This window comes from Rhinolophus hipposideros (genome assembly GCF_964194185.1).
Source record: "Rhinolophus hipposideros genome assembly, chromosome: 7".
Classification (NCBI taxonomy): Eukaryota; Metazoa; Chordata; class Mammalia; order Chiroptera; family Rhinolophidae; genus Rhinolophus; species Rhinolophus hipposideros.
This window is the reverse complement of record NC_138053.1, coordinates 47,741,933-47,756,424: the sequence shown is the minus strand read 5'-3', so window position 1 is coordinate 47,756,424 and position 14,492 is coordinate 47,741,933. Positions and strand designations below refer to the sequence as shown.

Here is a 14,492-nt window from a genome sequence, read left to right as displayed (position 1 = left end):
GGCACTAGCCCCCTTTGCCTGTGTGTGATACTGGCCTGGAAGAAACTCTTGTCAATGTAATTTGGTTTGCAGGTTATTCTTGAGGGTATTGTGCTTGAATAAATTAAGTGCTCACGTCTTGATTACTGCTTCATGGTTCAAATATCATATCAAATCTGAAGCCTAGAATGTTAGGAAACTTTTCAATTCATTATATATTAACTTAAAAAAATGCACATGGAAATGATGATTTAAAAGATGAATTACCAGCTTTTGCCTAACAAGTTGGCAGAGATTTGAAAAGCACTAAAAAGTGGTGTTGACAGTATGAGGGAACTGACAGTATGAGGGTTGATGTTTTAACTTCACAAAGTTTAAAGATGAGTACATACTATGAACAATCTCTTCCAATTCTAGGAATTAAGCTTCATAAAATACAATTTTTTCCAACATTTTTCATTTTCAATACTTCCCAACAAGTTTCAAACTTATGAAAAAAGTGGAAAGAATTTTGCAGTGACCGTTCACGTGCTTATTACTTAAACTCTACTATTAACATTTTGCTATGGTTGGTTTATTGTATATCAGGCCTCTATGCATCTATGCATACACCTTCTTTGTTGATGCAGTATTTTTACATCAAAGTAAATTGCGGACAAATACTTATAAAATAATCATAAATGTGCACAAAGATTTACCTGTACGCATATTAATTTCACCATTATTTATAATAGGAAAAAATGGAAACAGATTACATATACAATAGTAACAGATTAGTTCATCATGACACATCTCTGTGATGGAGATTTTTTTTATTCAGTAAGTCTGGAGTGGAGCCTGAGAATTTGGAGTTCTAACAAGTTTCCAAGTGAAGCTGCAGCTGCTGGTCTAGGGATCACCCTTGGAGAATCACTGCCCTACTCTGTAATCGAATGCTTACCATCTTTGAGAAGCTGCACAGCGGAGCTGGTTAGTTAATTTGATATATGATAGAGTCGATATTGCAATAATCTTGCCGGATGAAAAATGTCTTAGGTTGAGCCTGAGATGGAGATTTCTCTTCAAGTAACTTATTAGGAATGTGCTCGTAAGAAAAAAGGAGTGACAGAAACAGGACAGAACAAGGGATGAAAGCTAAGGAAGGATGTGGTCTCATTTAGAGACTAACTTTAGTCTGATCCCCTGGGAAGCTCTGGAGCACAAAATACATCCAGAATTAGTCTTACTTTGTGTCATTGAGTTGGCCTTTTGTACTCTGTGACAGTCACTGGCTTGTCAGTCGGCCATTGGCTGAACTGAAGGTGGACATAGCTTCCCAAGTGAGGTGGTTCCAGTTTTACTGAGAAATTTTTCAAAGAGGGTGGCTGTGTGTTATCATCCAACAGTCACAACAGCTGAGTAGGGATAGGTACACCAGCTTTAAGGTGACCTGAGTGCAGCACCCACAACCTTCACTACCAAATAGTAACTGAAACCAACAAAATGAGATCTATGGAGAAATGCATGCATAATGTCTGCATTTAGATGAAAAGAGGGAGGCTTGACATGACAGCAATTTGTATGAGAAAGAGCTGGTGATTTTACTTGACCATAAGCTCAAGATAAGTGAAAAGAATGCCACAGATACCAGCAAAACTAGAACCTAAGCTTCATTCATTAAATGGATCCCCAATATGGTCTGGCGAATCCTGGGTGGGGGAGGTGTCCCAGAGATGCTTTCAGGGAGTCCACAAGGTTAGAACTATTTTTATAATAATATTAAGATGTTATTTATACTTTTTACTCTCATTCTTCCTGATTTTTCCAGAGCCTACCTACTTGTGATATGGCAACAGATTGAATGCAGCAATAGTTAGAAATACCCACCTATCTTCTATTCAGGCAGACATTAAAAAAATTGCAAAAATATAAAACCTTGCTACTTTTCTTACTCATTTATCTTGTTTTGGAAAATATATTTATTTTTCATAGAAATATGCTATATTAATATGTATTTTTAAGTGAATTAATAATTAATTTAAAATTTTTCAATTTTAATTTCTAATACAGTGAATATCATTAGATATAACTTTCTGAAACCAAAGCTCATTGGCATATTCAGTGAATTTTAAAAGTGTAAAGGGGTCTTGAGACCAAAAACGTTGAGAACCACTGATCTAAATCAAGGAATACCACATTATTACATGTAAAGAAGAATATTGATAACTAGAATACATAGTACATGAATATGTAAATAATAGTTTAAAAATAAATTATTAATACAATTCATCCATGTAGAGCAGCATGCCAAGGACCATGGGTAGGCTTGAAGACATATTATTATGAGGAATATTTAGGGACTCTGCGGATGTTAAACTGGAACTGAAGACCTAGGAAGGTTAGTTGTCTTCAGATATATTTAGAAGACTTTCCTGTGGAATAGACAGTAGACTTACTTCGTTTCTGAGGATAGAACTAGTTCGTGTCTGGAAATTATTCTAGACAAATCTCTGTTTAGAGTTGCCTGCAATGAAATAGGTCAACTTGTAAAGTTGTAAGCTCTCCCTTTTGTGGATATGTTTATCCACAGAATGGATAATCCTTTATCCAGAACAGTGGTCACTCACTGAAATCCTCAGATGTTTAAAGCACGAGGCAGAGGATGAGTGAGTGAAGTGGGCTGATGGGAAGTGATGGGAGCTGTGGAGAAAGGGCGAGGGCATGACTCATCCAAAGGGGCAGTAGACGTGTAGCCCCAGGCGGATTTTCAAGAAAAGGCAATGATCTGGATTTTTGTGTGTTGGCATAATTAAAAAAAAAAAAATCTGTTTAGGCCAAATAGACTACATGTGCTTTAAATGGTCCTCAGACCACCAATTTATAACCTATTTTCCAAAGAAGTCCTATATTGTGTAGAAGATTGAGTTAGGGGATCTCTGAATTCTCTTTAGACCTTAAAGCTACATAATTCTGTATCTATTTCATATCTGTACATTACATTTCCTATTTAGAGATATCCAAAGGAATGCCTCTGCTAATAATTGTTTCAAAAATAAATTTTTTTTAAACTTGATCATGTATTATTTGGGAAATCAACTCACTCCCTTGTTCTAACCAGATCTGGCAGTCTTAATTGTAGAAAGATAGCTGGATTCATGATTTTTATGCCTGTGAGATTATCTACAGTGATATATAGATAATCATAGGATTTTAAAAATCAAAGTGAAATATAATGGAGTACGTAACTGAAGAAACTTGTGAAAATAATAATTTATATCTTATTTGAATTTTAAAAATATAATTAAAAATAATGATTAAAAGAATCAGATAATATTTAGAAATCTACTAAATATATTGGTGTATCTTAGTGCTTGTTTGGGGGAATAGGAGGTCTGATAGGTTAATCATATTGGATAGTACATTTATGGTTGAGAGCAGTTAATCTGATTTGCTTACGGCCTTTCAGAGGTTGTGAAATAACAAACAGGATTATAACAATTTTTGAACAGGATCTTTTCTTTACCAGTGACCAAAAGAAATCCATTGCCTCTATTTAAAATCGTCTCAATACAAATGGATATTTTCAACAGGGATCAATGTAATCAACACTGGTTCTTGGTGTATTTTATTATATGGAACTCTTATTTCCATAAATTGATAATTGAAGCTTATTTTATTTTTTATGTTATTGAAGTTTGGATTCTTTTGTCTGAAGTTAGATTGAAGTTCCATTTCTTCCTTTTGAAGAGGTATCGGAGATGGGTATTGAGCATATTTTATTTATTCATTTACTATCTTCATTACTTTAGAGCCTCGGGTTACACCTTCAGATTACATTTTTTAAAACTATGAGAATGATAGAGTCATAAAACTAGCAATAGTATACTACTGGATGAAAAGGATTTTTGTCCTAGGGCCTTGTGGTCCACTAACTGGGACTTTCCTTGGTCCAGGGTAGGTGGAATATTATAGTGAGCCCTCAACAAAGAACAACCTATCATAGATTCCCTGAAGCATAAAGCTGAGAATCAGTAACAGAAGATGATCTCAATTGCCAAAAGAACATATTCAGAGAATGATGATCTTCTGAGGTAACCAGGTCTTCAAATATACTCATTTGCCCTAAGGATTTTATTAAGTGGCTTCTAGGATGTGTTCTGTTTTGTAGGTCCAAATAGACTCATATCTCAGAATATTGTGGGTTTTTTTTTTATAATGGAATAAATGACAAGACACAGTACTCAGTTAGTGTTAACAATTTTCCTGTAAAGCAACTGCTATTTTTAGACCAAAGTATAGACATGTTGATAAATGTAAATGATGAGTAATAAGCATGATATCCCTACTATTTGCAAATATAATTATTAAAGCAATGTGAAAATACCGGAAAGTATGTTATATTTAATGTGTGTACATACAAGTGGAAGTGCATGTAAGTAATGACTCGGTATTTATTTATTCATATGATGCATCTCATGCTGATAAATAAATGAATTTTTAAAGAAAAGAACTGTTTATACAGCAGACCCCAGTCCCACTTTTGTGTTTTACTTGAGGTATGGTGACAAAGTTCAAAGACAAAGTAAATTTTAATTTCATTTAATTTACAGTGTACGTATATACCGCAGAGTATGTGGTGTTTGAGAGGGGAGAGAATGGGATATTCTGAAAACCAATCAGGTCTGATTAGGATTTGCAGTTCCAACAAAATTGTGAGATACTGCACTGGATATAGTATTATACAAACTATATTTCTTTAGTATATGACAGAAATATTTGTTTACTTATTCTTAGAATTCATCAGAAACCACATACAAGGATGTGTCACTAAAATTATTTGAACCATCTAATAAAATCTTAGGGGTCTTAAAAGTGTTCTGCTGAAGCCAAGAAATCTTAGCTAGAGATAGAGACATGTTCCACATTCACCCGAATCTTCTCTCCTTTCTAGGCCCTTGATAGTACCTGAGTAATATCACTTTGCAAAATTCTGGGAGTGTATTCGGTTTTGGGAGAACCCATAGCCTAAATGGGTTTTTAAGGTTACTTCTACTTTTGAAATTCTCTATGCTCTGCTCTCTCCTTTGCACAGCAAAGAGAGAATCTATTTTTCTGAGAGAAATAGAGTTGAATCAATCTAGACAGGTAGCTAATTCTCTTTCTAGTTATCAAGCTAGTAGAGAAGCCTTTGTAAAGGCACCTGCCATATTCATTGTATTTCAACTCAGCAGCAAGTTATATCAGAAAGTGTCGTTTATGTATATATAGCCCTAATATTGAGGTGTGTTTTTTAAATCAAAAGTAAGATTATTTTTAGCAGCAGATGTGGACCTAAGAGACTACTGAGTTGATATTTCTGTATGAAAATCTGACTTTCAGTGTAGACTGCTTATGTCTAGTTCTAAGGATCTAACAGGAGCCAATTGTTTCTGAGGAAGGACACTTAGTGCATTATTTTAATTATTCTAATTATATATTCCTTCCATTTCTTTTAATGAGTTTGAGATACTTTCCATGATACAGCTTTGAAAAAAATACTTAATGGGTTACAAACTTTATGTGGGTTTTTTTACGTGGAGAATTGCTGAGCCTGCTTGATTTTATAATCAAATCAAAAATAAATGAAAGTGAAACCACTATATAGTACTTCTTTCTCCCCATTCATATTTTTTTTGTAAGTCAATGGAAACTCTATATGTGGAGAGGGATACATTTCTTAGAATGTATTACAGTGAAATTTGATATCACAGAAGAGTAAATGATATCTAAAATATTTGTCTTTTCATAATTGTTGTATTAATTATATTTAAAGTTCATTTTCTTCCTTTGCTAAATTAAAATGTTTATTTAAAAAATATTTTCTGGAGTGAAAGAAATATCCATCAGCATAATTTTCTATGCAGGGCTCAAAAAACAATCTTGTCATATATTCTGATAGAATTGAAAGTTAAAGTTGAAATTGGAATCACATGGTAACCTGCAATCTTCAGATGTTTAAAATGTTGTTGAATTTTTATTTTTATTTTTTATTTTTATTTTTTTGTAGCTTGAATGAAATTAGCTACTTGTCAGGATTTTTTTCAACAATCAGATAAAGACTAACTATTAGATAGAATACTATTTTACTACAAATCCTTTGTCCAGAACAAGGGACAGTAGTACATATAGATTGCTACTTACATGATATGACTCACATAACCCCCAATTTTTCTTCTACTCGTACCTGAAATGCTCACTATTGAAGAGCCTTTATTAAAGATGCAAATGGATTATTTTGTGGGGAGAAAACAAAACATTTTCAAGTGAATAGTGGTTCTGAACCCTACTCCTGGACTCTAAGTACTGACCTGGTTAGATCACTTCAATCACCACTGTGCCCTCTGTATCTAGCCGGTGACTGACACATAAGTGCCAGAAACTAATAGAGCCTGTATCTTGCTTTTTCTGGATTGAAACTATCTAGAATTTGCCCTATCCCCATTATACTGCTAACTTAGCTAAAAGTCAGAAAAGTTAGAGTAAATATTGTGTCATTATCAATTTACTGTCTATTTATTAAATGGTACTTAATTAAATAGTGGAATATTTGTTAAAGTTTATTTCTGAATTTATGTGCCTAAGGGTGAATAATAATTTCATCTTAAAGTAAATGAAAATGACCAAATATTGGACTGTGTTGAAGGTTTTCAAAGTGAAAAGCAAAGGGGAAAAACTCTAAGAGCGAGGTATGAAAATGTTTTTAACAGTATTGTTTTTGATTGTATCAACGGGATATGGGAACTTCAGTAATGTTTTTCCATTTGCTGCTTATAAATTTGCTGTCTTCGAGGTATTCTTCGTTCATAGCAAACCGTTGGTTTTATGTATTGGTGAGAGAAGATTTAATGAATATGCATTGAGAGAAGTTACATCTATTTCTAGCTGACCTCAAAGGAGCCTTAGGATAGAGGTTACAGGTTTGTCTCAGCTATAGTTTAGGATGGATTGACAAGAGTAGGAAAGCTGTGAAGCTGTGAAGCTGGCAGTGTTACATAAAGAACGTGTGGATGGGCCCGCAGCAACCTTATGAGGGGTGTTGAAGGGTGAGGAGGATGAAAATCTGGGGGGCGAGAGTTGGGTGACACAGCAATGGAAATTCGTTACATAGAGGGGGCGTTGACAAATAAGTTATTGTCTTAAAAATAATGGTAGTTGTGTTTGTCATTGTCAGAGAAGGGAGCTACAAATATGGAGAGAGAGAAATCTAGAATGAAGCCCATGGTGATGGACTGAAATTGGAGATATAGGAGTGTATTATCTTTTGTTGCATAACAAATTACCCCCAAACTTAGGAGCTTCAAATAATAAACACTTCTCATCCCATTAAAAAAAAAAAAAGAACATCGGGAGAGATGCCTAAAAGAATGCCTTCTTTGGCCAGTGTGCCAGAGGATAGAGCAGCCTGGCCAATTAAATTTGGTCTCTATGATTGGTTACTTGACCCTAACTTCTTTTGAAGGAAAAGAAAGTAGTTGTCCTCTGAAAGTGACCAGAATTTTTGGATGAAATCATTAAAATGACCATTGACTAATTTGAAGTGATGTTATTAAATGCTCTTTTTCCAATAATTATTTGTGAAGTAGTTTACCTTCAGTTTCCCTTTAAGTTTGTTAAATATGGAGCAAAAGGGAAAAGATACAGTGATGATCTCAAACTCTAAAGTCTTCCTCTCTGTTTATAACTTCCTTATTTTCAACTATATTTACACCTCTCTCTGAACATTCTGTGTACACCTTTTTTATCGCAAGAACCTCGATGACATCAGTCCCTTTTTATTTCTCCCACCTTCTTACTTAGTTTTGACTGTAGCCTTCTCACTAATTCCCACAACACTGACTCTTGGCCCTATATGTTTATGCCATACGTATATTGACACTACTCAATCCTCTTCTACAATTCTCTCTTCTTCCTTCACTACCTGATGTCTTGAATAAGTAATCTACAGTACCTTCACCCTTCTGTCATTCATTCCGACTTCAACTCTTTTTCTTTTGACTTCTACCAACATCAAGCTATGGGAATTGCTTCCCTGTAAGGTACCAGTTACCTTGTAATCACCACATTTGGGGTCTTCATTCTGCTTGACCACATTGCAACATTTGACACTATTGACAAAGGCTTTTCTTCTTGAAATTCTCTCTTCTTTTTGTCTCTGTGATACTGGTGACAAGTAATTCCTTTTATTCTCCTTTCTAACAGGTCATTTCACTATTATTCTGTGGCAGTAGTTCCAACATCTTTTCTAAGTCAGAGGTCTTGGGGAGTGTTGAAGGTCCACCCATGCAAACCAAGGTGAATACGAGAGCAGGAATGGGGCTGAAAATGAGAAACCAACTCAAGAGTCATCACTGTAGAGCTAATCAGAGCATATTGGACAATTACCTCAGATAAAGCTGAAGTGCCCATAGCTTTTCACTTTGACAGATGGCATGCTGATAAGTCAGACTGACTTAAAAACACATGGCTGGAATCTGGCAACAAGAAACTTGAGGGCTGAGGATAGATTCTATCTGTACCTTTGGCTGACTTATGAACCTGTCAACCAATCTTAGTTTCTACAGTGACTCTCAGTACTTAGAGGAGAGGCTGAAGCACATTGTGGGCTTTCTTGAGGTGGGAAACTGACTTCCAAAAAATGTTCTCCAAATCATGCTCATTTGGTGACACCGGGTTTATAATTAACCTGCCAGGAGGAGTCTAGAACATTTTCTACCACATATTACATTTTGGGCTCTTGGGGATGACTGTAGGGGATATGCATGATGGTGGGTATGGAGGGTAGTTGAGGGGAAGCAAGAAGGCCTCTACGCTAAAGAACAGAATTTTGGGTGGAATGTGAGAGTGTTGTGTTTTGACTTTACGTTGTTCTGAGAAATAGTTGGAGTTTTTAGCATGGTTTGTCTAAATCTTCTGTCCTGGGGGATAGTAGTATTTGGCTGGTTGTGCTAGGGCATTAGCCTGGTTGCTGGTGTATTATTCGGTTCCCGAACCTGGGATTTCCATTCAATTTAGTAGGGCGTACTGAGAGTCAGAGAGACAGACCAAGTCAGAATCTATTAAGGAAAGCGGAGATTTAAACACCAGGAAATTCAGTGCAAAACACTGACCCAAAGAATTAGAGAGAATGGTGGTGTCATAGGTTTGAAGTTAGGCAGAGATGAGACTGCAGTGAAGTTAGATGGGGATAAAGGGAGAAGAATCCCCAGTGGTTTCTCTAACCAATTTGGAGTGTGCTGTATCTTCTTTGCCGATCATGGATGAATGGTATTCAACTGTGTGAGACAGGTTTGAGGGCTTAGGCAGACCTGAGAGATAGTGTGAACATGTGGATAGGAGAAGCAGATGGGGTCTATAATTCACATGCTTTGCCCTGGCGCTGGTCCTTGTTTGTGTATTCCTTGATTTAGTCTCTTGCTGATTAGAGTGTATCTGGTGAGTCTTTCTGTATGGTCTATAGCTGATGCAGGTATTGGCTTGTAGCTTGGGTTATTTATAGCTTTGCTCAGAGGTGATGGGAAGGAGCTGAGTGGAAGCCATAGTGTCTAGTGTAATATCTCCCCTCATAAACTGCTGGTTCCTTGAGTGCGGGAGCCACAGTTTATTTATCTTTGTAGCACTTTTTCAGGGAATTATTTTGAATGAATGACATACCAAAAGAAGTATTATAAAGAACAATTTAGTTTTATTCTGTAGAAAAGCTTTTCGTGAAAACATCCAATGTAGCATTATTGCTCTAGGATAGGCATTTTATGAAATAATGAAGAAAAAAATGAGAACATACTTGTCTGAAATCTGTTGTTCGCAGCAGCTCCAAGGTATATTAACATGAAATTTCAATTGCCATTTATCCCAAAGGACCAAAAGTGTCATGTTTGACAGAAGATCTTTTTCAAGAGAAGTTTACCAGTTTCCACACTAGAACTTTGGCATATAAGATGATTAGTAGTTTAGTGTACTTTTTAAAAAGAATAAACATAATAAACAAATGTTTCAGGAAACCTGTGATAGACTGAATCAGGTAGAACTGATTTAATGTTATGGATAATGACATAATTAGTGCTGTAAAAAATAAACCATACTATCTACTTGATGGACTGGAGCTGCAGTGAAGAAGGTGTGTAATTATACAATCAGCATCCTCCTACGATGCTGATTCTAGAGAATCCTTTTTCTGCCTTGTCTGAAAAGGGGCTTCCTGTCTTGTGCTTCCTGGTGTTATTTAAGTGAACAGAGCTGAGCATTGAGTAGTTTCCAGTCCCTTGATAATGTAAAAAAAATAATAAAGTCCATAACCCGAGTTTGGGAGAGCATCCCCTCAGACCCAGTGGCTTTCAAACATTTTTGATATAAACACACAATAAAAAATACATTTTACATCAGGATCCAGTGCATTCTGCACACACATACCTAAAACCAAGGTTTGTGAAACAACTCTTATTCGTTCTGATCTATTCTACTCTGTTAACCTGTTCTGCTCTATTTTGACCAGAACAAAATACCCCGCTTGACCCCACCAGTTGATTTCAGAACCTACTGATGGCTCATGACTCACATTTGGAAAATATAACTTAGATCTTTGGTAATTGCTAATGTGAGTGGAAGGGATTCGGAGAGCACAGCATAATGGGGCAGCTATGGGCTTTGGGTAGCAGGTAGTGTGGCATGATTGACAGAGCAAGGGCTTTGGAGTTGGGCAAATTTGGTTCTAAATCCCTACTTTTCCTCATTTTAACTGTGTACTTTGAACATGTGACTGAACCTCTTTGAGCCTCAAATCCTTCATCTGTAAACCTAGATCCCAAATACTTAAGGGAGTCAGGAGGTAGGGAATTGGGTGGCTGTGTGGAAGAGGGGGTTGATGTGTGCATTAAATGATATCATGGAAGAAAACACCTGGCCAGTGCTGTGGAAGGAATACACACATTGCAGTAGGTACTTTATAAAGTTTATGTCCCTTTCCCCATTCTTTTTCAACATGAACTACCTCAACAAGAGAAGGGTATGACAACAATCCCTGCCTCACAGGGTCGTTATAAGGATGAAATAGGATAATGGAAGCCAAGGATTAACAAATGTTAATTTTTTTATTAGTGCAACTTTAAGGCAGCTTTACTATTTCAGAATACACCTTTGTGCAAGTGGGATAGAGTCCTACAGAGGTTAAGTGGCAACACTAGAAAACAAAACTGCTTCTGAAATTTTGGATTATGACTGTTAGTAGCAAGGATTGTTTTGAGACAGAGTGAAATTGCATGTTCTGGATCCTGGAGAGCTGCTACCAAAGCTGCCGAAGGATGCTTTACAGTGCCCATTATGAATGACTATATACAAGTTGTTCCATATTGCATTACATATAGAATTTAAAGAAATGTTAAACTTATTTAACAAAGGATTTTGCTTCATTAAGACCTGGAAAATGAACACCAGGAAACAACTTATTACCTGTTATATTTTTGCCATTTTCTGTACCTTAACTGGACTGCAGTATAATAATTTAATTGTGAGACTTAGAAAAATGTAACCTCCATCTCACAGCTTGAAATCTTGGGAGGAGGAAGAGTTTTCAATGTACATTTGTACATTTTTATAAAACCACCTTCTTTTCTTTAAATGTTATAGTTTTTACTACTTCTGAACTAGTTCATGACTTTAAAATGCTATTTCCTCTCTAGTTTAATTTTTTTACTTTATTGCCTGAAAGAAAATTCATTGGGTTTGATACTGTCTGTGCTTTTCACTTCTAGTCATCTTTTCTCTAGGAATCTACTGATATTGTGATTATTTAGTGGTAACCTGGGCTTTGTTGGTTATGGGGAAGGGATATAAATCAGCCAAGGCAAGTATGAGACGTTGACAGCTCCAAAGCACCTTTCCCATATCTCTTATTCTCACTGGTACCCAGTCTATGGTTGTTTTGAAATGTTTCAGTCTCACTTTAGACTTATGTTGGTTGATTGCACTTAATTTCTATGCCATTTCTGTGCTTCCAGTCCCTTACATCTGTTTAGGAAATCACCTAACACTTTAAGTTCAAATCAAATTACATTCAGGAGAAAAGGCCTGGCTCCTTTAAGGCAGAAGCAACTTTTTCTCTGCCAGAAATCTCATTGTAAAACTGAAGGGCTTAACCAAAAAAGGCTTCAATGTAAATTGAATATTGATAGAGAAGGGAGGTTAATTGGCCTTAGTAACTTGGTTGCTAAGGAAGCATTTTTCGGATTTGGAGGAAACTCTCCCGGGTGTTCTGCAGCTTCTTGTGGACCTAAGATTCCTTGTTTTATCTCTTGCTTTCTGTTTCTGAGTTGGAAGAGGAAAGAGCAGAAAGCTATCATAGGAATGAAAAGCTGTGGGAAGCAGATGGTTGCTCTCTCTTAGCTACAGAAAGAGAGAGCTAAATACTGACAAGCAACAAGCCAATGCCAGCAAGGACTCTTTGTTTAAAGCAGACAGTTGGAAAATACCATGAGGGCAACATATAAAGGGCTTGCATAGGAGGACATAGAGAGGTTAGACTAGGATTTTTTCTGTGTCTGGAAACATGTAGGTGAGAGAAATTCAAGGATATTTAGAATGCATATCTAATATCCATGTTAAATAACGGGGTTAAATATTTTCATTATGGTTGAGTTTATTGAAAGAAGTTATTTAGCTTGTATTTAGTTTGCATTTTAAAGGTTTCGTACTATGTTGTGTATTAAATTTAGTAGATTTAGAATTTATTTAGATTTAAGAATTTATTAATCTACAAAAACATCTCTATGTTATTGTACCATTTATTGCTCAGTAATAAAGTAACTTTGGAGTAAATAAATCACAAATTTTTCATTGAAATATGTATTTCAAAACTAAAATGTCTGAATATTGACTAATTATGCTGAGCTTTCTGGTTATATATACTTTAAGTAATGTGTGAAGTATTATTTCTGCATACAAAATGATATTCCACTAACCTCAGGGAGTTAATGCCTATATTTTGCTTAATTTAATTTTTTTAACTCACTGCTTCACTCAACAAATATTTCTGAGTATTGAGCATCAAGCTCTATATTAAAGGATACCAAAAGGAATAAAGCACTCCGAGAATGTGATGATATACTTCTCAGGAGAGTTTGAAAAATGAAAATATTTTTGCTGGCATTTTATGGTCTGTTTTGTTTTCTTAGGTTTTCTTCATTATTAATATAGAATATTATTGTTTGTACTGAGTGTTCTTATTTATTTTTTTATGGCACTCTTAATTATAAAATCGCTTTTTAATTAAATTTATTGGGGTGACATTGGTTAGTAAACTTATATAGTTTTCAAGAGCACATTTCTATAGTATATCATCTGTATGTTACATTGTGTGTTCACCACCCAGAGTCAATCCTCCTTCCATCACCATATATTTAATCCCTTGCCCCTCTTCTACCACTCTCCCCTTATCTTCTGGTAACCACTAAAATGTTGTCTATGAGGTTTTATTTCTTTGATTATTTGTCTTGTTCCCTTGTTGCTTTCTGTTTTATATCCCACATAAGAGTGAAGTCATGGTTCTTGACTTTTTCTGACTTATTTCACTTAGCATGATAATCTCAAGATCCATCCATGTTGCTGCAAATGGCAGTATTTCATCCTTTCTTATGGCCAAGTAGTATTCCATTGTCTATATGTACCACATCTTCTTTATCCAATCATCTATTGAAGGACACTTTGGTTGTTTCCATGTCTTGGCCAATGTGAAAAATGCTGCAGTGAATATAGGGGTACGTATATCTTTGTGGAAAAATGTTTTCAGATATTTTGGGTAGATTCCCAGAAGAGGGATTGCTGGGTCATATGGTAATTGTTTCTTAATTTTTTGAGGAACCTCCATACTGTTTTCCATAGTCGCTGTACCAATTTACTTTCCTAGCAGCAGTGAATAAGAGTTCCTTTTTCTCCACAGTCACTCCAATACTTCCTAATATTTGTCTTCTTGATGATAACCTATCTAACCAGAGTGAGCTGATGGCTCATTTGGTTTTGATTTGCATTTTTCTGATAGCTAGTGAAATCGAAGGCCATTTGTTTGTCTTCTTGGGAGAAGTGTCTGTTTAGGTCCTCTGCCCTTTTTAAATTGGGTTGTTGTTTGTTTGTTGTTGAGTTGTACGAGTTCTTTATATATTTTGGATATTAGCCCCTTTTCAGAGGTGTTGTTGGCAAATACCTTCTCCCATTCGGTTGGCTGCCTCTTTATTTTGCTGATTGTTTCTTTTGCTGTGCAGAAGCTTTTTTGTTTGATATAGTCCCATTCTTTTATTGTAGCTTTTACTTCCCTTGCCTTTGAGGTCAAATTCATAAAATCTTCTCTTAACCCAAATATAATAGTTTTAGTGCCTATGCTTTCTTCTATGCAATTTATTGTTTCAGGTCTTATGTTCAGGACTTTGATTCATTTTGAGTTAATTTTGGTACATGGTGACAGATAGCATTCTTTTGCATGTGGCTTTCCAATTTTCCCCGCACCATTTATT

The 14,492-nt window shown here is 35.6% G+C and overlaps 1 protein-coding gene across 5 annotated transcripts in view; it reads left to right on the top strand.

Moving 5' to 3' along the window:
• The window catches only part of ATG10 (autophagy related 10), a 312,754-nt gene that overhangs the window by 150,673 nt on the left and 147,589 nt on the right, over positions 1–14,492 (top strand). The window lies entirely within an intron of this gene.